The following is a 23,162-nucleotide window of genomic DNA, read 5'->3' as shown; positions in this document are numbered from 1 at the left end:
ACCTGACCGCTCACCTGAGGAGCCTGGGAGAATGACTCACTCCAGAATGCAGGCCCCGGAGCAGAGGGACTTTTGTCCCTCTGCTCACTCGCTAAATGCTACAATTGCAGTGATCGCAACATTTAGGGGGTTAAAGTTCTGGGAGCAGTGTGGGCACAGCTCCTGGCACTGAGTGCCAGGTGTCAGCTGACACTCAGCGGCGATCTCACCCACATAGCCTGTGTGCGAGCACGATCGCCTGTGCGTAATAATACGTACCTGGTCCACTGGTTCACAAGGCACAGGGATGAATTATTATGCACAATGTCAGAAAGGGTTTAATATACTCTATCAATGTCTAACCGTGAAGTACACTTAATAAAAATATAAATGCAACACTTCTGCTTTTTGCTCCCATTTTTCATGAGCTGAACTCAAAGATCTATTTACACTAAAGGCTTTTTACTCTCAAAAACTGTTCACAAATTTGGTTAAATCTGTGTTAGTGAGCACTTCTCCTTTTCCAAGAAAATCCATCCACCTCACAGGTGTAGCATATCAAGATGCTGATTAGACAGCATTATTATTGCACAGATGTGCCTTAGGCTGACCACAATAAAAGGCCACTTTATTTTTAGAGCACCATTGACTCCATGGTGCTGTACATGAGGAGATGTCATATACAAAACACAATTAGAAATTACACTGAACAAACTAATAGTGACAGATAGGTAAAGAGGGGAGAGGACCCTACCCTTGTGGCCTTACATTCTACAGGATAATAGGGAAGGAGACAGCAGGCTCGGGGTTGCAGCAGCTCTGGTGTTGGTGAGGTGGCAGCGGGTTATTGCAGGCTGTATTTTGTTCTGTAGACATGGGTTTTCAAGTACTGCTTAAAAATTCCAAATGTAGAGGATAACCGTATGTGTTTGGCCACAGAATTCTACAGGATGGGGGATACTCGGGAGAAGGGTTTCAGGCGATTGGATGAGGAATGTACGATTGTGTAGGAGAGAAGGAGGTCATGGGAGGTCCAGAGATTATGTGGTGGGAGATATCGGGACATTAGTTCAGAGATATATGGGTGAGACAGATTATGAATGGCTTTATAGGATAGTTTTACTAGCTTGAAGTGGATATATTGTGGAATTGGGAGACAATGAAGGGATTTCCAGAGTGAAGAAGCGGATGACTAGTGAGGATAGAAGTGGACCAGTAAAGCAGCAAAGTTACAGACAGACTGGAGAGGTGTCGGGGTTCCGGCTTGTTCCGGCCAAAAAAATCGGCTCCGCCCAAGAACATCTCTGATTTACCACGCTGTCACGCAGAAGTTATCTGTCACTTCTACCTTCCTGTTCCTCACCTCATATATGACGTACCCACAAGGTGGAACTCCACTTTTCATATGCTGGAGAGACTGTGCTAGCAGCAGAAGACAATAGTGGAGTTTCAGCTGCAGGACGCATGGGTGAGATGCTCTGCAGAACAATGAGTGGGCCTCCTTGAGGGATGTGTGTGCCATGTTGGGCTGCTTGGAATACTCCACCAATATGGCCAGCCGTGATGATGCCATCATGACTGTTATTATCCAACTGCTATGCTTCCTTGAAAAACAAAGATTCAGGCAATGATGCATGAAGTGATGGCACAGGAGTAAGAGGAGGAGGAGGAACAGAGACCATTCACACTATTATCATGCCAGACGGGTTTCTGTACAAAAAACGGCTAGTTACACAAATTTTCAGCCAGTTTTGTATGATGTGGACAAGGAGTATGCATATGACAAGGAGGAGGCGCAACTGTGTTTAAAGCAAGGTGTCACTCAAACCAGTTCATGGACATCAATGGAGCATGACTGGGAAGATACTCACATTGCAGACAATACAGAGGATGCAGACAATACTATTCCCACCGAGGACAGCTTGTAGTTGCCTTTGGGCAGAATGGCACACATAAGGCAATACATGCTGGTGTGCCTACGCAACGATGGCCGAGTTTCCCAGATTGTTCCAAGTTCTGTTTACTGGGAGGCCACAATGCTGGATCCTTGCTACAAATACAATGTGCCATACTTACTTCCATCACTAAAATGCAGGAATACAAGCGCATACTAGTAGCCTAACTACCGACGGTGTCCTCACCTAACAGTGGGGGCTCAGTGGAAGCACAAGGCAGAAGTGGATGAAGTCGCCAAAGCAGCTGGGGCACTGGCACCACCTCAGAGGGGATGGTTTGCATGGCAGAAATGTGTAAAGTCTTACTCAGCGTGTTAATTTTTTAAAAAAATTCTGTGGAAGCAGGGTTGAAAAGCAGTGTCTGACTTTCATTTGTTCATTTTCATAGATTTTTAATTTATTATTACTTTTGTCAGGTTCAAGTTATTTCTGTGACCATTGTGTGTTTGTCTTTCATTAAACGAGGGGTAACAACAATTTTGACCACGTGTGTATATAAGGCAAAATAAATTACATAAAAAAAATTCTCCTCCACACCTTGGGCTATGTTCACACATAGTGTTTTTGCAGCAGTTTTGCAAGTTTGCATTGCTTTCAACAGTGAAAAATACATTCACCAGTAATTTAAATTTTAACATTTTACTACCTTATCTGGCCATGTGGTGTGTGAGACATCATCAGAAACATCCTGTTTCATTTATGAAGAAAGGACCCTGAAAGTCACAAAGCCTATTTTTACAGGACCATCAGGTGGCCCTCACTATTTGTGAAGGGTCATCTGATGGCTCTTACTATTGTTAGAGGGTCATCAGTCGGCCCTTACTGTTGTTAGAGGGCCAGCTGCTGGCTATGCTTTGCATAGCCATATATTGGTACTGCAATATAATTTATCAATATGAGTTGGGCAAATTTTCTTTTTCGTATTAATACTGTAAAGTTTGAAATTTGGAAGACCAGTAGGTGGCTATTCTTTGCATTGCCATATATTGCTACTGTAATATAACGTATCCATCTGAGGTGGTCAAATTTTCTTTTTCGTATATATTCTGTAAAATTTGAGACTTGGACATCCAGCAGGCAGCCCTCACAATTTATAGAGTGCCAGCAGGTGGCTTCCACTATTTTTAGAGGGCCAACAGGCATCTTGGGGACCAAGATAGAGCTTTTTGGTAAAGCACATCATTCAACTGTTTGCTGTAAATGGAAAAAGGCCTACAAATAAAATAACACAGTACTTACAGTCAAATATGGTGGAGATTCAAAGATATTTAGGGATTGCTTTACTGCCTCTAGCACAGGGTGCCTTGATTGTGTGCATGGCATCATTGTTTTGTGAAGATTCCCTATGGATTTTGGGTCGCAATATAATACCCAGTGTCAGAAAACTGGGTTTTCTTCCTAGGTAATGGGTCTTCCAGCAGGACAATGACCCCAAACATACTTCAAAAAGCACCCTGAAATGGATGGAAACAAAGCACTGGAGAGTTCGGAAGTGGTAATTCCTGCTCTAGTAGTGTCAACTCTCCCACGACTACCTCTTACGTACAGAAGCTGTAGCAAAACTGTGAATCACACATGAAATCATTAAATTTTGTTAACTTTGATGAATTTTGGTCAAATTTGAAAAATTTCTGACAACTTCGATGAATTTCTGTCAACTATGATAAATTTGTCAACTTTGATGATTTTCTGAGTACAGATCACCGTAAAAACTATGAATCAGTAAATGAGTGTAAGAAAAAAAAATCAATGAAGTTATGGACTGTGGAAGAGATGTATGCGACCAGAATGAACACTCATTTCCAGCAAATGTTACCTCCTAGCACACGTGTCCCTATTCTAAATGCAGCTAACATCAATAGGTAATATAATTTATTTTTTTTTTGTTTGTTTGCAGCAGCACAGAGTATAAGGCAATAATCTCTGACTAGATGCCTGTAATACGCAATCTCTACTGCTATAGCTCACCAGTACACGAATTGCAGATACCAGAGGTAATACTGTATAATAAAAAAAAAATTCTAACATGTTTTTTGGACGTGGCAGCAACAAATTGTGAAGGAACACAAGCAACCTTTCCTGCTTTCATGAATTTCTGAGTGGAAATCATAGTTAAAAACTATGAATCGGTCAATGAGTGCATGGAGAAAATTAATCAAGTTATGCACTGTGGAAGAGATATATGCAACAATGAACACTCATTTCCAGTTGATGATACCTAGCACCTATCCTATACTAAATGCAGCTAACAGCAGTATTAATAGGGAATAAAATAGATTATTTTTTCAGTTGCAGCACCAAGGACTATGATTCAATAATCCCTGACTAGATGCCTGTAATATGCTATACAAGAGTGGTATTATTAGAGAATAGAATCTATTGAAATTAACCTGTCCCTATTGTGAATGCAGTTAACAGTGGTATAAATAGGGAAAATAATGGATTTGTATAAGGCAATAATCCATGTCTGGATGCGTGTGATACGCTATCAATATTGCGATAACTCACCCATACACAAATTGCAGATAAGAGAGGTAATATTGTAGAATATAGAATCAATTTGAATTGGCTTCACATTATTCCAAAGTTGGTCTCTTATACTGTTAATGTGTATGCAGTAAGTGCAAAGGCTGGCAAAAATTAGGATGCACCCCAATACCACTTTGAAGTGACGTAGTGAAGGGTCTCAAAAAAATTGTATTAAAAAATATTAAGGACTGGGTCTCCTATTGTCACGGGTGTGTCACCACGAAGATCGTCGCGACTACACAGCCTGACTTCTCGCAGCTGAGTTTTTGGTGCTTTGTGTTTTGGTAGTGAGGGAGTTAATTCTCTCCCTCTGTGCTTGACGAGGCTCAGCCTCGCCCAGCTGCAGTTAATGCTGCTGGATTGGGATTCCTTCAAATACCTGCTGGTCTGATAGGGAAGTTGTCGGTGAAAGCATTTCTTGCAGACCTTCAGAGCGGATCTTTGTTTGGTGGAGTTCGGAGCGAAGATATAGGTGTGGTTTCTTCCCTTCCTCCCTTTATCATTTATCTCCTAACCTGCTGTTGTTCCCTCTGTAATTGTGGTGTGAGTTTTTGTATGCAAGGTGGTTTTTGGTTTTCCCCTTGTACTGTCTCGTTTGTTTAGTACTGTGTTTGGGCATTTTCTATCCTGTTCCCCATTGTTGTGATCGGGGTCCTTCTCAGGACTAGATTACAGAGGTTCAGGGATATTCAGGAGTTTAGGGTTACGCTGGCGGCCTGGACCTCTGTACCATTAACAGTACCTCCAGGTTGAGGGATTAGTCAGGGCCCCCGTTTAGGGTCAGCTCAGGCCCCTGACCTCCTGTATGTTGAGACAGCGTGACATTTTCACCGACCGACACAAAAAAAAAAAAAAAAAAATTCTCTCCAGCCACCATGGATCCAGTAGCCAGTCTAGCTCGGCAGTTGCAGAGTTTGTCCATGGAGCTGGCGGACGTTAAGTCCAAGGTTTTGTATCCCCAGGAGCAAGCCGGACCAGAACCTAAAGTAGCTCTCCCTGACAGGTTCACTGGGGGGCGGGACAAGTTTTTTGTTTTCCGGGAGGCATGCATGTTGCACTTTCGGCTGCAGCCTCGGTCATCGGGGAGTGAGGAGCAAAGGCTGGGAATTGTCATCTCGCTCCTACAAGGGGACCCACAATCTTGGGCGTTCTCTCTTCCCCCGGGCTCCCTGGCTCTCCAGTCAGTGGATAGGTTCTTCGCTGCTCTGGGACTCGTATATGATGACCCGGATCGGATCTCCCTTGCTGAATCTAAGTTACGTAGGATCCACCAGGGAGATCGTCCGGCGGAAGAATTCTGTTCGGAGTTCCGTAGGTGGGCCACGGACACCCAGTGGAATGACCCGGCTCTTAGGAGCCAGTTTTGTCAAGGGTTATCTGACAAATTAAAGGATGTGTTGGCACAGTAAGATCATCCCGCCTCAATGAAAGCCGCTATGGCCCTTGCTATTCGCATTGACAGACTGCTTCGGGAGAGGTGCGGGATAACTCCGTTCCCTGTGATGACTCCACCTCCTACAAGGTCCCCTCATATGGAGGTTCCCCTGGTCAGTCCTGAGGAGCCTATGCAGTTAGGAGGGACATCATTCCGGGGGAGGGGACCGGCGGTGCGCCACAAGACTGGAAGGTGCTTCTTCTGCGGGAGAAAGGGACATTTTATTGGGGGGTGTCCATCCCGTCCTTTGCAGAGTAAAGAGTCGTCGGAAAACTGTTGATCCCAGGTTGTGTGGTGAACGGCAATCTGGGAGTAGGTATTTCGTCCCTAGGTTCGTCTCAGTTTCTCGTGCCGGCGGAGGTGGTGGTGGGTACGAGAACTGAGAGGATATCTGTTCTTCTAGATAGTGGGACCGGGGCTAATCTGGTGGACGCTCGGTTTGCCCGGGTTCAAGGTATGCTATTGAATATGTTGGCTAAACCCATCCCCATATTTTCGATCGACGCCAGGCCTCTCGGTCAGGGAAGTTTTTTGCAAGTGGTGCATAACGTAAATCTTCAAGTGAGGGCGATACATAAAGAACTGTTGTCTTGTTACGTGTTTCAGGGTCTTCCCACTCCTATTGTGTTGGGCCTTCCTTGGTTAACTAAGCATAATCCGGTTATTAATTGGCAATCCAGGGAGATAAGCCAATGGAGTGAATTCTGTAATAAAAACTGCATGAATACGGTCATCGGTGCTGTCACTCCTAGGGTCTTACCTCCATTTCTGGCGGACTTTGAGGATGTATTCTCGGAGAAAGGGTGTCAGGAACTACCTCCTCATCGCGTGTATGACTGTTCTGTAAAATTGCTTCCTGGGGCCAATTTACCTAAATCTAGGTTGAATAACCTATCTGGCCCGGAAAGGCAGGCTATGAAGGATCATATTTCAGAGAGTCTGGCTAAGGGGCATATTAGACCTTCATCTTCCCCGGTGGCCGCGGGGTTCTTCTTTGTGAAGAAGAAAGATGGAGGCCTACGCCCTTGCCTGGATTTCCGTGAACTTAATCGGATTAATGTCCGAGATCCGTATCCACTCCCACTTATCCCTGATCTCTTTAATCAGATCGTGGGCGCCAAGTGGTTCTCTAAGTTGGATCTCAGGGGGGCGTACAATCTGATTAGGATGAAGGAGGGGGATGAGTGGAAGACGGTGTTTAACACTCCGGAGGGGCATTATGAGAACCTTGTCATGCCATTCGGTCTGACTAATGCCCCGGCGGTGTTCCAACACTTTGTTAATGACATTTTTCGCCGCCTGGTGGGTCAATTTGTGGTAATATATCGGGATGACATCTTAATTTACTCGTCTGATCTTGTGTCTCATCAGGAGCATGTTAGGCAGGTGTTACAGATCTTGTGGGATAATAAACTGTACGCAAAATGGGAGAAGTGTGTGTTCGCCGTACAGGAACTCCAGTTTTTAGGATTCCTGGTGTCAGCGTCCGGTTTTCGTATGGACCCAGGGAAAGTGCGGGCAGTTCTGGAGTGGGATCTGCCAGAGAATCTTAAGGCACTACAACGTTTCCTGGGGTTTGCTAATTATTACCGGAAATTCATTCGTAATTTCTCATCCATGGTTAAACCTCTCACAGACATGACAAAAAAGGGGACGGATTTTTCTAGGTTGTCTGACAAGGCTTGTCAAGCATTCTCCTCCTTGAAAAAATGTTTTGCCTCGGCACCCATACTCATTCAACCTGATGCGTCACAGCCGTTCATTGTTGAGGTAGACGCTTCTGAGGTAGGGGTGGGAGCAGTTTTATCACAAGGTTCGTCCCCTGGTAAGTGGCGTCCGTGCGCTTTTTTCTCCAAAAAATTGTCGTCCGCTGAGAGGAATTACGATGTCGGCAATAGGGAACTCTTGGCCATTAAGTTAGCGTTTGAAGAGTGGCGCCATTTTTTGGAGGGGGCAGTCCATCCGGTCACCGTTATCACCGATCACAAGAACCTGTTATATCTGGAGTCCGCAAAACGTCTGAATCCCAGACAAGCCAGGTGTTTATTGTTTTTTACCTGGTTTAATTTTGTCATTACATATCGTCCTGGGTCAAAAAATGTGAAGGCGGATGCCTTATCTCGAAGTTTCCCTGGGGCCGGGAATACGGATGATCCGGTTCCTATCCTTCAAGAGGGGGTGGTGGTGTCGGCAGTATGCTCTGAGCTTGAGGAGGAGGTATTGGAGGCTCAGGGGGACGCCCCTGTTGGATCTCCAGGGAGACTGTTTGTTCCAGATCAGCTACGACAAAAGGTGATCGAGGCACACCATAACTCAGCTTTGGCAGGACACCCAGGAAGTAAAGCAACTGTGGATCTCCTCTCGCGTCGGTTTTGGTGGCCTAACTTACATAAGGAGGTGGTAACTTTTGTTGCGTCCTGTGGGGTTTGTGCGCGCTCTAAGACCCCACATACCCGTCCGTCTGGGGCCCTCTTACCTTTGAAGATCCCGGAGCGTCCTTGGACTCATCTGTCTATGGACTTTATTACGGACCTCCCGCCGTCCTCGGGTAAAACGGTCATACTCGTTGTAGTAGACAGGTTCAGCAAGATGGCACATTTTATCGCTCTTCCTGCTCTTCCTGCTCTTCCTAATGCTAAAACTCTTGCGCAGGTGTTCATTGGAGAGATTGTGAGGCTTCTCGGGGTACCCTCCAATGTGGTGTCGGATCGGGGGTCTCAGTTTGTGTCCAAATTCTGGAAGGCTTTTTGTATTCGGCGAGGGATGCATTTATCGTTCTCATCGGCTTTTCATCCTCAGACCAATGGTCAGACGGAACATCTGAACCAGAGTTTGGAGACATATCTCCGGTGTTTTGTGTCAGAGAACCAGGAGGACTGGGCTTCTTTCTTACCTCTGGCGGAGTTTGCTCTTAATAATAGGCGGAGCGAATCCACTGGAAAGTCCCCGTTTTTTGGGGCATAAGGTTTTCACCCCCAGTTTTGTACTTTCAGCAGAGGGGGCTCTTCGGGGGTTCCTGAGGAGGAACGATTTTCGTCATCACTCGCTTCAGTGTGGAGAGGGGTACTGAATAATCTGTGTACTATGGGGAACCGATACAAACGTATGGCTGATAGGAGGAGAGTGTCTGGTCCGGACCTAAGTGTGAACGATCGGGTATGGTTGTCTACTAAGAATATAAAACTCAAGGTTTCCTCCTTGAAACTGGGTCCCAGGTTCATCGGGCCGTACAGGATCAATTCTATAATTAATCCGGTGGCATTCCGTCTTGACCTTCCCCCTACGTTTAAAATTCATAACGTGTTCCACAAATCTTTGCTTAAGAGGTATGTGGCGCCAATGATACCGTCACCTTTACCTCCTCCTCCAGTGGTGGTCAATGGAAATTTGGAGTTTCAGGTATCGAAAGTCATCGATTCACGTTTTAGTCGCCGGTCCCTTCAGTACCTGGTTCATTGGAAAGGGTATGGTCCTGAGGAGAGAATGTGGGTTAATGCATCAGATATTAACGCAGACCGGTTAATTCGGGCCTTCCACATGACTCACCCGGATAAACCTGGCCCTGAGGGTCCGGAGGCCCCTCGTAGAAAGGGGGGTACTGTCACGGGTGTGTCGCCACGAAGATCATCGCGACTACACAGCCTGACTTCTCGCAGCTGAGTTTTTGGTGCTTTGTGTTTTGGTAGTGAGGGAGTTAATTCTCTCCCTCTGTGCTTGAAGAGGCTCAGCCTTGCCCAGCTGCAGTTAATGCTGCTGGATTGGGATTCCTTCAAATACCTGCTGGTCTGATAGGGAAGTTGTTGGTGAAAGCATTTCTTGCAGACCTTCAGAGCGGATCTTTGTTTGGTGGAGTTCGGAGCAAAGAGTATACGGTGTGGTTTCTTCCCTTCCTCCCTTTATCATTTATCTCCTAACCTGTTGTTGTTCCCTCTGTAATTGTGGTGTGAGTTTTTGTATGCAAGGTGGTTTTTGGTTTTCCCCTTGTACTGTCTCGTTTGTTTAGTACTGTGTTTGGGCATTTTCTATCCTGTTCCCCATTGTTGTGATCGGGGTCCTTCTCAGGACTAGATTACAGAGGTTCAGGGATATTCAGGAGTTTAGGGTTACGCTGGCGGCCTGGACCTCTGTACCACTAACAGTACCTCCAGGTTGAGGGATTAGTCAGGGCCCCCGTTTAGGGTCAGCTCAGGCCCCTGACCTCCTGTACGTTGAGACAGCGTGACACCTATACTGCTATTGCATGTGCAGTAAGTGCAAGGGCTGTCAAAAATTAGGACCCACTCTAAAACCACTTTAAAGAGACATAGTGAAGGGCCTCAGAAAAATGTTTTATTCCATTATTAAGGAGTTGGTCTGGTAAGACTGGTAATAAGTGCATTGGCTTAAAAACATTTACCCCTGGGGGTATATATATACAGTACATGCCAAAAGTTTGGACATACCTTCTCATTTAAAGATTTTTCTGTATTTTCTTGACTTTGAAAATTGTACGTTCACACTGAAGGCATTAAAACTATGAATTAACACATGTGGAATTATATACTTTACAAAAAAGTGTGAAACAACTGAAAATATGTCTTATATTCTAGGTTCTTCAAAGTAGCCACCATCTGCTTTTATGACTGCTTTGCACACTCTTGGCATTCTCTTGATGAGTTTCAAGAGGTAGTCACCGGAAATGGTTTTCACTTCACAGGTGTGCCCTGTCAGGTTTAATAAGTGGGATTTCTTGCCTTATAAATGGGGTTGGGACCATCATTTGTGTTGTGCAGATGCCTGGTGGATATACAGCTGAGAGTCCTACTGAATTGACTATTAGAATTTGTATTATGGCAAGAAAAAAGCAGCTAAGTAAAGAAAAATGAGTGATCTTCATTACTTTAAGAAATTAAGATCAGTCAGTGCGAAAAATTGGGAATACTTTGAAAGTGTCCCCAAGTGCAGTTGTAAAAACCATCAAGCGCTACAAAGAAACTGGCTCACATGAGGACTGCCCCAGGAAAGGAAGACCAAGAGTCACATCTGCTCCTGAGGATAAGTTTATCCGAGTCACCAGCCTCAGAAATCGCAGGTTAACAGCAGCTCAGATTAGAGACCAGGGCAATGCCACACAGAGTTCCAGCAACACACATCTCTTCAACAACTGTTAAGAGGAGACTTTGTGCAGCAGGCCTTCATGTTAAAATAGCTGTTAGGAAACCATTGCTAAAGACAGGCAACAAGCAGAAGAGACTTGTTTGGGCTAAAGAACACAAAGAATGGACATTAGACCAGTGGAAATCTGTGCTTTTGTCTGATGAGTCCAAATTTGAGATCTTTGGTTCCAACCACCGTGTCTTTGTGCGATGCAGAAAAGGTGAACTGATGGACTCTACATACCTGGTTCCCACCGTGAAGCATGGAGGAGGAGGTGTGATGGTGTGGGGGTGCTTTGCTGGTGACACTGTTGGGGATTTATTCAAAATTGAAGGCATACTGAACCAGCTTGGCTACCACAGCATCTTGCAGCGGCATGCTATTCCATCCGGTTTGCGTTTAGTTGGACCATCATTTATTTTTCAACAGGACAATGACCCCAAACACACATCCAGGCTGTATAAGGGCTGTTTGACCAAGAAGGAGAGTGATGGGGTGCTACGCCAGATGACCTGGCCTCCACAGTCCCCAGACCTGAACCCAATCAAGATGGTTTGGGGTGAGCTAGACTGCAGAGTGAAGGCAAAAGGGCCAACAAGTGCTAAGAATCTCTGGGAACTCCTTCAAAATTGTTGGAAGACCATTTCCGATGACTACTAGTGTTGAGCCACCCCCGTAGTGTTCGAGTTCGATTCGGTTCGTCGAACTGTTCGTCGAACACCTTCGAACACCGTTAGAACCAATGGCAGGCAAACAAAAACACATAGAAACACATAGAAAACACCTTCAAAGGTGTCCAAAAGCTGACAAACTGCTCAGAAGACATAACTAACACATGGAAAAGTGACAAGTACATATAGTCATGCGAAAATAAAAGAGGTGGAGGAGTAAAAGGAGGGGGAGACACAGATATAGGCATGTCATGCTCTTCTAAAATCCAAAAAGTGAGAAGCCGACACGGCCAGTCCGCTCCTGCCCGTGCCACCTCCGTGTCGCCGGGTTTGTGCCAGAGCCGCAGTGAACCCTGATGGCCAGCCCCCCTCTCCCAATACTGGTGCCTGTCCGCTGGTGGGTCGAGCGAGCCCCCCTGTGGTGGAGGCAGCTCTAAGCTTTTTAATTTAAATTGTCTCTCTAATTTGAATGAATACACTTTAAATCCATTTACAAGGATCTATTGGAGGGCAAGTCTCATGCCAGCAGCCGCGTAATTCCAGCTCCAGTAGCGTCCACTAAAGCTGCTGCAGTTAAAAAGCTTTTATAAGTATCGAGTTCGGCTGTCCACCGCAAGGCATCCTACTGCCAGTCCCAGCCCCTATGCCTTGGGGTGCCTCCTGATGCTCTTCACTGAGTATCCCATGGTCCCGAAGAATTTCCTTTGAAAAAATTAAGTGTCTAAACTACAGGTGGTGTAGCTTGCTTAACAGCCGGGATAATACGCTGACTAGCAGACACTGCTACTAGGCACAAAGTATTTCCTGGGCTAGATGCAGTTAAAAATTTGTAATTAGATACTCTCGTTGGATGCTGAGAAAGCATTCCATAGAGTCTCCTGGCACGCCATATATGATTCTCTTAAAAAGCTTGGGGTAGGGGTCTAGGGGACCCTTTTATAGCCAAAATAACGGCCCTGTATCACAATACGTCACCTAGGCTGAAGATAAATGGAACTGTAGCACCCTGAGGGCTCGGTTGCTACAGAGGTATTGCACCTCACCCAGAGGTGTGATATCTCACTCTCAGGTAAGGATGGAGTGTGGATCAGGACCCGACACCTGCATGCATTACACCACATTGCCGTGGGTCAGGGCGACCAATATGCCTCTGAGATGGGCACGACAGTCCCTGTCCCTGGCTGGAGTGGGGGGAGGGAACACTGAGGAAGGGGAACCCTGTAGTGCAGGAGCAGGGAGGAAGCAGTTCCTGGGTGCATTGAGAAGGGAGTATAAAAGGTGGGCACCATCTTAGTTCAGTGCAGAGAAGTCTGAGCAGAAGTGGCAGGGAGCAGGGGCTCTGCATGAGCTCTGCTCCGGAGGCAGGCCTAGTAACAGAGGCCCAGGCCTGGAAGAGGGAGAAGGAAGGAAGAGGAGCGGAGAAGGCTCCAGGAATGAGGAATGAAGGGATCCCAGGGGTGCGGACGGGCGAGTTGCCACCGCACGCCCGAATCCACCTGCGTGGAGGGGTCAGGCCAAAGGGGGAGACCGGTCCCCGAAACTAGTGGAGGCAGGAAACGACCCTCAGCTAGAAACCGGAGGCTGTGACATTTTATGTGGCGCAGCCCCTCGCTACACCTGCTAGGAAGGCACCACATAGGGTCAGGGAAACTGGCGCCAAGTTTACCAAGAGGAGGCCCGAGGCAGCCGGACAGAAGGGTTGGTAAGAAAGGCCAGACAAAGGACACACAAAGGGGGTCCTGTGAAGCGCTCCAAAGTTATCTGGGAGTTGTCTGAGCCCCTCACCTGGTGAGCACAGTACGACGTGGGCAGCCGTTACCTGCAGACGTGGTCTGGATAATAAGAACTGTGAGTAAAGGCCCTGGACTGCATCACTGACTCCGTGTCGTTACTGCTGCTGCCCTGCACCATCACCCCCATCCTCCGCATACACTGCCCTGAGGCTATACTCCTCCCGTGGGGAGTTATGCTACGCTCTGCTGCACCCACAACACCAGCCTCAGCGGTCTGCCCTGCAGCGGCGGTTCATTCTGACCGCAATCCACGGGTGGCGTAGTCGGACATTTAAACATCAAAACCACATAAATAGTTCCGCCACTGGTATGACCACCCTGAGCCACGGAACCGGGTCGCCGCCACGAAGAATACAACCACCAGCATCCACCAAAAAGGGTCCGGCTCCGGGTGTCCCAAGGCCCAGGGGGTGCATCAGAACATTTTCATCACCTTTCTCAATCACCAATGGGACAAGGCAGGTATGTCCTCTGTCCCCTCTCTTATACATCCTAGTGACGGAGCACCTGCTCTCATCAATTCGCCATAACCCCAATATTAGGTGGATTGAGGTGGGAGGCACCGAGTACAAGTGCTCTCTATTTGCTGATGATGTCCTAGTATATATCACTCAATCACATATATCCATCCATGCTGTTATGGCTGAAATAGATCACTTTGTTACATGGTCAAATTTTAAAATCAATGCAGCGAAGTCTGAGGCCCTCGATGTCTCCCTCCCCAAATCCATATAGGATTCCATCCAGTTCAACTTTCCCTTTGCGTGGCCCTCACAGGGTATCAAATACTTAGGAATTCCTATTCATAGAGACCTCTCCCATCTATGTTATCTTAATTTTGGGCCCTTTATTGAACAACTCCATACAGACCACGGTTGGCAAGTTAGAACTGTAAGATTCACTACGTGAACCACTGGTGTTTTGTGGAAAAGCACATGTACACTGCGCTCCAAATTATTATGCAAAAAGTGTTTAAGAGTGATACGGGAAGAATTTGTTTGTTTGTCAGTTAAACTCATTGATGGTGATGTGTGTCAGGGCTCTTTATATCACTGTAAGCAATTGCAGACACCTGTGCTAATTAGTTTGGCAGGTGTGTCCAATGAAAGGCAAGACTACTTAAGAAGGCTGTCTCACATTATTAAGCAGCCTACATTTTCTGCCAAAATGGGAAAGAAAAAGGATGTGTCGGCTGCTGAGGAGCAACAAATTGTGGAGTGTTTAGGTCAAGGCATGACTACAATCAACATTGTGCGATGATCAGGATGAAGTGTCTTGGCAATCAAGAAGTATGTAGCTGATTCACAGTACACACGTGTGCGTGCTGATAAGGGCAAATTGAGGACTCTTTCCTACAGGCAATTACGTCAGATTGAAAGAGCAGCGGCAAAAAAGCCTTGTCATAGCAGCAGACAAGTTTTTGAAGCTGCTTGTGCCTCCAACGTCCCCCGAACAACAAGATGCAGGGTCCTTCAGAGGTTTGCAGCTGTGCATACGCCATCCTGTCGACCTCCTCTATCCACTTCACACAAGCAGAAACGGCTCCAGTGGGCCAAACATTACATGAAGACTGATTTCAAAACTGTTTTGTTCACGGATGAGTGCCGTGCAGCGCTCGATGGTCCAGATGGATGGAGTGGAGGATGGCTGGTTGATGGACACCCCACGCAAACACGGCTACAGCGCCAACAAGGAGGAGGTGGAGTAATGTTTTGGGCTGGAATCATGGGGAGAGAGATTGTCGGCCCCTTTAGGATCCCTGAAGGCGCTAAAGATGAACTCCATAATGTATGTGGATTTTCTCAAACAGCACTTCCTGCCATGATTCAAGAAGAGGAACCGTGTATTTCACAGCAAGATCATTTTTCTGCATGATAATGCACCATCTCATGCTGCACATAAAACATCTGCATCTCTGGCTGATATGGGCATAAAAGGGGACAAACTTATGGTGTGACCCCCATGCTCCCCTGACCTGTACCCCATTCAGAACCTTTGGAGCATCATTAAAAGGAGTGTCTATGATGGCGGGAGGCAGTTCACATCTAAGCAACAGCTCTGGGAGGGTATTCTGTCCTCATGCAAAACAATTGAAGCAGAAACCATCCAAAACCTGACAAATTCAATGGACGAGAGAGTTCAGAAGCTCCTTTCGAACAAGGGGTCCTATGTGAAAATGTAACATCACCTAGAATAAAGTTTTGAGTTGAAAACTGTTTGATTTCAGTTTCTAACAACCTGCTAATGCTTATAATTTCAAAAATGACCATTTTTTTGGTCTTTATTAAAATGAAAAGGTTGATCGAAAAGTTTGGGGGATCTAAGAGTGTGGCAACCCAGTAGTCATGTTTACTTCGAATTCTGACAATATGAGGGTCATGCTGCAGGTAGTGCAGCAAGAAGGCACTTATGTGTCTTGCGCATCTCGGAGCCCCAAAATTATTTTCCGGGCTAGATGCAGCTAAAAATTATTATTAATTTTAAATCTGGTGAAGCTTACTATAGATGGCCTAATAGAATCAGTGCTGCACACTGCTACAAAGCCCAAATTATTTTCCAGCCAAGATACAGATAAACATGATTAGTAATTTGAAAGCTTAAAACGGTTGGTAGGGTGACTTTAACCAATCATCAAGCTTTTACTCTCCCCAGGATAACACAGGGGTAGAAAAGTCGTTTCGGATCCATGATTTGTTGATCTTTATGAACGTGAGTCTGTCTACATTATCAGTGGAGAGCCGCGTGCGCTTATCTGTCAGCACACCACCAGCAGCGCTGAACACACGTTCAGACAGAACGCTGGCTGCGGGGCATGACAAGATCTCCAAGGCGTAAGTGGCTAGCTCCGGCCATTTATCCAGATTGGAAGCCCAAAAAGAGCAAGGGTCCAGTGACACAGTCGTGGCTTCAATGTTTACTTGGAGATACTCCTGTACCATCGTCTCTAGGCGTTGACTATGTGTCAGACTTCTTGTCTCCTGTGGCCTTGCAAAGGATGGGCTTAAAAAGTGGTGAAATGATTCCGCAAAATTGATGTTACCAGCAGATACTGTGGTTCTGTTACGGTTTGAGTGCTGAACACTTGACGGTCCCACGGTTGGCAAGTTGGAACTGTGAGATTCACTACGTGCACCACTGGTATTTTGTGGAAAAGCACATGTAAGATTCTGCAACAGTCTCTGCTGATACTCCTGCATGCGTGCATCCCTTTCTATGGCAGGAATAATTTCTGCAAATTTACTTTTGTACCGGGGATCTAACAGTGTGGCAACCCAGTAGTCAGGATTATTTCTAATTCTCACAATTCGAGGGTCATGTTGCAGGTAGTGCAGCAAGAAGGCACTCATGTGTGTTGCGCATCCAGGAGCACCAAGTCCCTGTTGTGTTGGTGGCGAGGTAACAATCATGCTTCCTTCCTCTGTCCTCTCCCCCCAACCTCGCACAACAGAAATGTGATCAAGGTCTCCCTCATCTGATGAGTCTTCCATCAGTTCGTCCTCCACTTCTTCCTGGGCTCCTGCACCTTCCTCACTAGTTTGGCTGCTACCATGCGCCCTGGTAAAACCATCTCCCCCACCCTCACATGCCTGCCGCCTTGGTGCTGCCGACCGTCTGGACCTTGCAGATGTTAGCCCTTCCGCATACAACTCCTCCTCCTCTACTTCCTCCACCTCCTCTTGTGCCACCACCTGACTCCGAATTCTGTTTAACATGTGCTCCAGCATGTAAATCACCGGAATAGTCATGCTGATAATGGCATCGTCAGCACTAAACATCTTCGTCGCCATTTCAAAACTGTGCAGAAGGGTGCATAGGTCCCTGATCTGAGACCACTCCTCCAGCGTGATTTGCCCCACCTCTGAATCTCGTTGGCCCAGGCTATACGTCAGAACGTATTGCACCAGGGCTTGTCGGTGCTGCCACAGTCGCTGAAACATGTGCAGAGTTGAATTCCACCAGGTAGGCACATCGCATTTTAGCCGGTGAAGTGGCAGGCCCAACGACTTCTGTAGAGATGTAAGTCACTGAGCTGCGGGATGCGAATGGCGGAAGTGAGCACACAGCGACTGTGCCCTCTGCAGAAGGCCATCTAGTCTGGGATAGTGGGCTAAAAATTGCTGGACAACCAGGTTCAACACATGAGCCATACAAGGCACGTGTGTGACATTGCCCCGGCGAAGGGCCGCACCCAGGTTTGCAGCATTGTCGCACACGGCGTTCCCTGGTTTCAGGTCCAGTGGAGACAACCATTCATGAAATTGGTTCTCCAGAGCTGACCACAACTCCTCAGCTGTGTGACTCACATTTCCCAGACATTTCAATGTAAAAACCGCCTGATGACGTTGAGCCCTACTGCCAGCATAGTAAGGAGGTGTGCAGGATCCCTTCTGCGCAGTTAGAAAGCTTGTGGCATGACCAGACAGGCTTTGGGTGCAGGTGGAAGACCGAGAGGAGGTTGAGGAGGCAGAAGCAGTGGAGGAACTTTGACATAAAGAGGATTGACGCACAACTCGTGGGGACGGCAAGACTTGGACAGCAGCCCCTTGTCCTGCTGTCACCATAGTTACCCAGTGCCCAGTCAGCGACATGTAACGCCCCTGTCCATGCCTACTCGTCCAAGTGTCTGTGGTGAAATGCACCCTGTCACACACAGAGTTTCTCAAAGAAGCGGTGATGTTGTGTGTGACATGCTGGTGGAGCGCAGGCACACCTTTCTTTGAGAAGTAGTGCCGACTGGGCATCTGGTACTGGGGCACTGCGACGGACATAAGGTCTCAAAAATCCTCTGTGTCCACCAGGCGGAAAGGCAGCATTTCTGTAGCCAAGAGCTTGCAGATGGTGAAATTCAACCTCTTAGCTTTCTCATGGCTAGGAGGAAATGGTCTTTTACTTGTCCACATCTGAGGGACCGAGGGCTGGCTATTGTGCTTAGACGGGGTTGATAAGGGTGTCCCCGGCAAACTGCCGGTCTGTGAGGAAGATGCAGGCGGACATGTTATGTTGCCTTGATCCAAAGGTGGTGCTATCGATGTCGGACAGCGCTCAACACCAGCTGGTGTTACCACCTCCAAAGAAAATGATGACCTGCCAATCACGCTGGCTGTTGCGGGTAAAGAGGTGGCAGGTCTGCACCCCAAAACAGGTGTGACTGCTGTCCCCCCAGTCACAGAGGATGAAGAGGCCGCGGATGCACAAGATATGGCAGACGGCGGTTGGCCCGGCCGGCTAGGCCGCATTGAAGCACACTGAGCTTCCCACTGCAACTTATGCTTCATGTCCATGTGCCGGTTCATGCATGAAGTACTCAAACTATGTATTTTTTGGCCTCTACTTAGCTTTTGCTGACAAATGTTACAGATAACACGAGTTGGGTCATCTTTATCGATCTGAAAAAATGCCCAGGCTATGCAAGGCTTAGCACCCATGCGACCTGAAGAGCCACCACTACTTGTGGTGAGAGGCAGAGTTGTGTTTGAGGATGCAGTTGTTGACGTGCTTCCAGTACTACGTCTCTGTCCAGGAAGGCACAACCTGACCTCGTCGTCACTAGCATCTTCCTCCACCTCCTCTGCTGACCTCATCTCTTGGCTGACTGTGGGTTGACAGTAAGTGGGATCTCCAACCTCATCATCATCACCCTGTGCGTTATCACACCCGTCGTCCTCAGAGCCAACCTGTTCCTGCCCTGACAAAAAACTAAAGTTGTCGCTCCAATCAGGTATTTGAGTCTTATCATCGTCTTCCTCATTGTCTCCACCAACAGGAGTTACAGTTTGGGAATGAGGGTCTACATTATGGTCAGAACCTTCTGCGTCTGGTCCTGGATCCGACTCATAAAGTTTCTGGGCATCAGTGCAGATCATTTCCTCGTCTGGATTCACAGAAGCGCTGGAGTCGACCTCTGATTCCCAGGCTATAGTATGAGTAAACAGCTCTGCAGACTCAACCATCTGTTCTACCTCATACTCAGACGGGCAGCTGGAGATTTGGGAGCTGTGAGGAAGCAAGTGCGATTGGGGTGACACCTGTTAGAACCTTGCTCTTAGGTTTTTTCCTTTGCTGGTCACATGACCTTGTTGGCCTATTTAATCCTGCTCCGCCCTTCTGGCTTTGCTGGACTTCATTGTATAACTACTTTCTAGCTAGCCTGTGCTCTGAATCTAACTCTGTTAGTTTGCTTGGTCTACGGACCTCTATGTTCTATATATTTTGTTTGTTCGTCTGTCTGCTACTATTTCTGTTAGGAGGTGTCCCATTTTCCTCCCAGTCCTTAGTACTTGTAGGGATTCCTTCCCCACATCTATAGGTCTCCGTACAGACTAGCTTAGGACTTTAGCAGGTCTGATCGCAGGATCAGGTTCCCTGTTACATCGTAGGGATTCAGCTGAGTTCTATCGTAGGGACAGATCTCCTCTCTTTCCTTAGCTCTGGTAGCAGAACATAACAGTAAGTCCAGCCTGCAAATTCTCTAAGGAAAGATTTTTCTGTTCCATCATGGTGTCGGTTCAGGATTTGGCTCATCGCCTGCAGGGACTCTCTCTGGAGGTGGCCGAGCTCCGTCAGCATGTTAGTAACTGTCCTGGAGCACATTTCTTGGAGCCTAAGGTATGTTTGCCGGATTTATTTTTTGGTGAACACCGAGAATTTTTTTAATTTGAAAATGCTTGCTTATTGTATTTTCGTTTGAGACCCAAGTCCTCTGGGGATGAATCCCAGCGCATAGGGTTCATAATGTCACTTTTGCGCAAAGAGCCTCAGGAGTGTGCCTTTTCTTTGCAACCTAGTGATACATGCTTCAGATAAGTGGATAGTTTTTTTTCTGCTTTGGGACTATTATATGATGATCCTGACCGTGTCGCATCAGCTGAGACTGAGTTGAGACGTTTGAAACAGGGATCAGGTAATGTGGAAAAATATTGTACTCATTTCCGTCGATGGTTTACTCAAACAGGGTGGAACGATTCTGCTCTGAAAAGTCTATTTCTTGCTGGGCTCAATGAAAGGGTTAAAGACCTGCTAATTGCTTATCTTACACCTGAAGATTTGCAACAGGCTATGCAATTAGCTATAAGGGTGGATAGGAGACTGCGTGCAAGGGTTAATGAGAGCAAATCCTCTGCTATGTCAGTTTCTGGTTATGAGAATGTGTGTACTAACAGTGGTGAACCGATGGAGATTGGATCGGTGGCACCTCGCTCTCAAGAAAAAGACCGTCGATTTTCTGAAGGCTTGTGTTTCTATTGCGGAAAATCTGGTCATTTGATTAAAGGCTGTGAGCTTCGTATGAAGAAAGAAAAAAAAATGGTCAATCATGCCCGTATTGCCTGTTTAAATTCCAAGGGTGTATTTTTAGCTGCTTCCACGATTGCTCAGGAAAAATTAATGGAATTTCGGGTGTTTGTTGATTGTGGGTCTACTCTGAATGTAATTGATGGGGGATTCTTGGAAAGACTCAATTTAAAACCCGAACCTTTATCATCCCCCATTGCTGTGGTTTCTGTGGATGGTTCCCCTTTGAAGAATATTACTCTCAAGGTCTGTGAATTTCCTCTCACTATTAATGGTGTTCACCATGAGAAATTGGATTTGGTAGTTTTGAATGACTTGCCTTCTCCAGTAATATTGGGATTGCCCTGGTTAAAATTTCACAATCCTGTACTGGATTGGTCTACCAGTGAAATTAAATCCTGGAGCCATAAATGTTATGACAAGTGTTGTAACGGGCGTATTGCAGCTTTGGTTAGGGGAGAATTGCCTGTTCCTATTCAGGATTTTTGGAGAGTTTTTTCTGAGAAGGAATCGCAGGTTTTGCCTCCCCATAGAGACTATGATTGTTCTATTGAATTTGTCCCTGGAGCGACTCTTCCTAAAAGTCGTTTATTTAACCTTACTATTCCTGAGAGGAAGGCTTTGGAGGAATACATACAGACAAGTTTGGCCGCCGGTCACATTAGGCCCTCTAAGTCTCCTGTGGCGGTTGGATTTTTTTTTGTAAAAAAAAAGGACGGCGGTTTACGTCCTTGTCTGGATTTTCGTGAGATTAACAAAATTACTGTACGCAATCCTTACCCACTGCCATTGATTCCTGATCTGTTTAACCAGTTAATGGGGGCCAAGTGGTTCTCTAAAATTGACCTTAAGGGGGCATACAATCTGTTGCGCATGAAGGAGGGTGACGAATGGAAGACTGCTTTTAACACTCCTGTGGGTCATTTTGAGAATCTGGTTATGCCTTTTGGTCTTACTAATGCTCCTGCATTTTTTCAGAATCTTATTAATGACATCCTTAGACCTTTGATCGGCAAAAATGTGGTTGTGTATTTGGATGACATTTTGATTTATTCGCCGGATCTGGAGTCTCATTGGCGGAGCGTACGTGAGGTATTACAGTTATTAATGGACAATTCGCTTTTTGCTAAGCTGGAGAAATGTGAGTTCGCTGTACAGAGAATTAGTTTTTTGGGTTACATTATCTCCAGCGAAGGTTTTGAGATGGACCCGGATAAAGTTCAAGCTGTACAGGAATGGCCTAGGCCTGTTGGTTTGAAATCGATACAGAGGTTTTTGGGTTTCGCCAATTATTACAGAAAATTCATAAAAAATTTTTCTAGTATTGTCAAACCTCTGACCGATCTCACCAGGAAAGGTGCTGATGCGGTTCAGTGGTCTTCTGAGGCCATTGAAGCTTTTGTGTATCTCAAGGAGAGGTTCACCTCTGCTCCCATCCTTATGCAGCCTGATGTGACTAAGCCGTTTTTGGTTGAGGTTGATGCTTCCTCTGTGGGGGTTGGCGCAGTATTGTCTCAGGATAACGGGGATGGATTACATCCCTGTGCCTTTTTTTCAAAAAAATTTTCGGAGACTGAACTGAATTACGATATTGGTAATCGGGAATTATTGGCTATTAAACTCGCATTTGAACACTGGCGCCACTTCTTGGAAGGTGCGGAATTTCCCGTTCAGGTTCTTACGGATCATAAAAATCTGATATATCTTGATGCTGCCAAGCGCCTGAATGCCCGTCAGGCTAGGTGGGCACTGTTTTTCTCGCGGTTTAATTTCTCCGTTACTTACATCCCTGGTACTAAGAATGTTAAGGCGGATGCCTTGTCTCGCAGTTTTTCTCCCATAGTCGATGCTGAGAAAGAGGAGAACATTTTACAAGAAGGTGTTGTGATAGCTGCTTTGGACTCCGTTTTGGAAGATGAGATTCTTAAAGCACAGGAGAATGCCCCATCTAACACTCCTCATGGGAGGTTGTTTGTGCCTGGGACCTTTAGGAGAGATTTGCTTGTTGAGTGTCACGAATCTCGGTTGGCAGGTCATCCCGGAATCTCTGAGACCAAGAGACTGGTGGGTCGCAGTTTTTGGTGGCCTGGATGGCAGAAGGAAGTCATTAAGTGGGTGCGTCAATGTACTATATGTGCTAGATCTAAGTCCTCACATACTCCTGCTGCGGGGTTGCTTTGTCCTTTGGAGGTTCCCAGTGCTCCTTGGACACATTTGGCTATGGACTTTATAACTGACCTTCCCCCCTCTGAGGGTTTTACTGTCATCTGGGTGGTCGTGGACCGTTTTAGCAAAATGTGTCACTTGGTTCCCTTCGTCAAACTGCCCTGCGCTAAAACTGTCGCTAAGGCCTTTGTCAAGGAAATTGTCAGAC

Source organism: Phyllobates terribilis, unplaced genomic scaffold (genome assembly GCF_046119375.1).
Source record: "Phyllobates terribilis strain yellow unplaced genomic scaffold, ASM4611937v1 Scaffold_3__8_contigs__length_932513732, whole genome shotgun sequence".
Lineage (NCBI taxonomy): Eukaryota > Metazoa > Chordata > Amphibia > Anura > Dendrobatidae > Phyllobates > Phyllobates terribilis.
The sequence above is the reverse complement of the archived record's forward strand: the minus strand, read 5'-3'. Positions refer to the sequence as shown.